The sequence below is a fragment of the Tupaia chinensis genome, unplaced genomic scaffold (assembly GCF_000334495.1).
Source record: "Tupaia chinensis unplaced genomic scaffold, TupChi_1.0 Scaffold146715_1, whole genome shotgun sequence".
Classification (NCBI taxonomy): Eukaryota; Metazoa; Chordata; class Mammalia; order Scandentia; family Tupaiidae; genus Tupaia; species Tupaia belangeri.
The window spans coordinates 9,916-12,997 of NW_006206571.1; the positions used below are offsets into that span (position 1 = coordinate 9,916).

Below are 3,082 nucleotides of genomic sequence, written 5' to 3' on the forward strand. Positions count from 1 at the left end.
GCTGTCTCTGTCTCTCTTTGTCTCTTTCCAGCAAGTGCCCTACAGCAAAACAAAAAGAAAAAAACAATGACAACAAAAAGAGTTCAAACACTTCCTGACACCAAGGAAGTAACCTGTAAATAGTATTAATGATGTGTATCCCTTCAGGAGTACTGAATTCTCAGAAGTTAGCAAGTGGTTACTGAATACACAGAGTTCCAGCTGAGGCCTCACCAAAGGTCGAACATGCCAAAAGAAGAGAAATGGGCTTCCAAATTCCTGAAATCACCACCTCCAACGTGTGGCTCGCTCCGAGACACTCCCTGTGAGGCTTCAGCTGCTACGGCCGTCAGAATCCGTCTTAACAGCTTCCACGCTGGAGGAAGAGCATCTCCACTGGCTCTGCCCAGGACCCAGAACTGGGGCTTTCAGTCACACTTTGGAGGTGCTGGCACCTACTGTTAGTTCTCCCTGCAAGAATCACTCGACTGGCAATGTCCTCCCTGCTTTGTCTTATTCCTAGAAGTAGCTGAGCCTGTGTTCAGATAATCTGGCACTGAAAGAAACTCATCCTCTCTCTTGCACAAGAGTGCTTGAAGGGGTGTTCAGGACCTTAAAGGGCCAGATGAGCTGGGGCAGTCAAATTTCAATCCAGCTGGTCAATGTAAGATGCCAATCTTGACAGAATTATTTTGACATGCAACCAGTTTTATAATCCTGATAGCTGATGGTATAATTCCACTTTGGAGAACATATCCAAGGAAGTCAGTGTCCCGCTTTGGTCTTCCTTTTACCAATGTAATCTGCAGGGATTCACTGCAGGCCATGGGGCCATTAACAAAACACTGACAAGCGAGCTACGTGTCTGTTGGCCACTGAATAAGCACTGACTGTCAGAGATAAGATGCTGGGGGCTTCTATACATATCACCTTATCGAAACTTCTTTGTAAGAGTAATTTCCAGGAGCTCAGGAAGGTCCAGGCCCACTCAGAAAGCTGGTATTCAAGCTGGTGTAATGATAGGTGGCAGCAGGTCCACCACCTACTCAATAAGTGACCTCTCTGGGCTGTGGTTTTATCATCTGGAAAATGGGGCAATCATACAGCACCCAAATCAAAATGTCGTTGTGAAGATAACACTAGTTATCACATCCCAAGTGTTGGGAGTAGTTCCCATCACCCAGTAATAAATGTGACCTCCTCCTGCCGTAAGCCACAGGCTCCAGTCACATTGACTGTTTCTTCCCCAACAAGCCACGTTCTCTCACACCTGCTTCCTTTTTTTACATTCAGTTTTATTTATTTAATCTAGTTGCCACATGGCCTGTGCATGCCCTGTGGCCAGAAAGGGAGAGGGAGAGAGCAGCCCACAGTGGGGAATGGTCTCGCCACAAGCCCTCGTCCTCCATTTCTCCATCCCACAGGGGCTCTGGGCACACAAGCCCAAGTGCCCAGCATGTTTTCCAAGCTGCTGGGGATAAGATTTAAACTATGTAGTCAGCCGTGCGGGACCTGGATCCCATAACCATCAGGCCATGGGGTCATTTCTCATACAGGTTGTTTTATTTATTTTTTCTTTTTGGAGAGGTTTTTGCTATAGGGCTCGTGCGCATGCCAGAAAGACAGAGACAAAAAGTGAGAAATTGCCCCCCGGGGGGATGGTCACACCACAGTCCCTTCCTCTCCACTCTCCTCTCAGGATCTTGGGCATGCACACATATGCGCCCAGCATGAATTTAAGCCACCGGGTCAGGGACTCAAACTGCGGTATACTACATGGGAGTCCAGCGACATAGCCATTACACCAACTGTTGGTACCCACACATGTTGTTTTTAAGTCTACACAGCCTCATTTTGACTATACATGTCTATTAATGTGAAAGTCCTTGGAGCCGAAATTCTATCTTCAGTTCTTTAGGGCACAGGGGAGAAAGGGGGAGGAATCACCCCAGTGAAGCAACTCCCATTTTCCACACATTGCACAAGGCCCACTCACTCTGGTTGGTAGCCATACCACACTTCTGCCACCTGCCTTCTCCCGAAAGGTGAAGCTAGAATCAACTGAAGCCCAAGGTTACTCACATCCCCCCTCCAGCGTTGCAATTACAGCTGAGGCTGTGTGAAGTGCGTTTTGTGAGGAGGACTAAAGAACAAGACCACCAAGGTCTCTCATGGCATTAAATTTCTATGAAATCTTATCTGTACTGGGATTCAGGGAATATGCAAAGTGCTTTTGCAATGTTTTGAACATAGGGTTCATTGACTTGGGAAAGAGGTTATTTATTTAAGACAGTGGTTTTCAAACTTTTCATAAAGAGCAGACCACTTTTGTTTGTACCTGAAATCCTACACAGAACCTGACTACACCGAACAGACACAGGTGGTGTTCCTCTGGCTGCACGGAGGGGAGAGGACAGGGACTGGGTTTGCTCACCTTCCTCCTTGCCCTTCCAAGGAGCCCCTGACATCTCCAAGAAACAAAACTGGCTTAAAGGGAAAGGAAGTTAACGTTCAGACAAACAAATGAATGAATGGAAAAGGGAAAGCTTTTCCTCAACGTGGAAGAAAATCACTTCTTTGTAATCATCCTAATAAACTCATCAAAGGATGCTAAATCCAGGGGAGCAGTGTGATAAGAAGCAGGGTACTAGGGCCAGTAGGTGGCACGGTGGTTAAGGAACTGGACTCCCACATGGCTGACTGCCGTTTGAGTCCAAGACCTGGTGGCTTGCTTTTGAAAATCACAGCGGGCATGTGTACGTGCATACCCAAAATCCCAGGAGGAAAACAGAGAAGGGACTGTGGTGTGGCCATCCCCAGGGATGATTTCTCACGTTCCCTCTTGTTGTCTCTGTTTCTGGTGAGCACACGCACCCCATGGCAAAAACCTTAAAAAAAAAAGAATTAGGGTATTTGCATGAGCTTCAAATGCTCTCCACAACAACGACAGCCCTCCCTATAAAGGTACAGACATTGCTGGTCTGCAGACTTCAAAAATATGAACGTCATGTAGGCAAGGAAAGGTGAAGAAAGAGCCTCAGATCACAACTGGATCATGTCCTGAGGGCAAAAAAAAACCATGCAGGACATCACAGGGACAGCT

The 3,082-nt window shown here is 47.0% G+C and overlaps 1 protein-coding gene across 1 annotated transcript in view; it reads right to left on the reverse strand.

Annotated features, from left to right (window-relative positions):
• LOC102501139 (phosphatidate cytidylyltransferase, mitochondrial-like) overlaps nucleotides 1–3,082 on the reverse strand; it is a 13,162-nt gene that overhangs the window by 9,165 nt on the left and 915 nt on the right. The gene's annotated exons all lie outside the window — the stretch shown is intronic.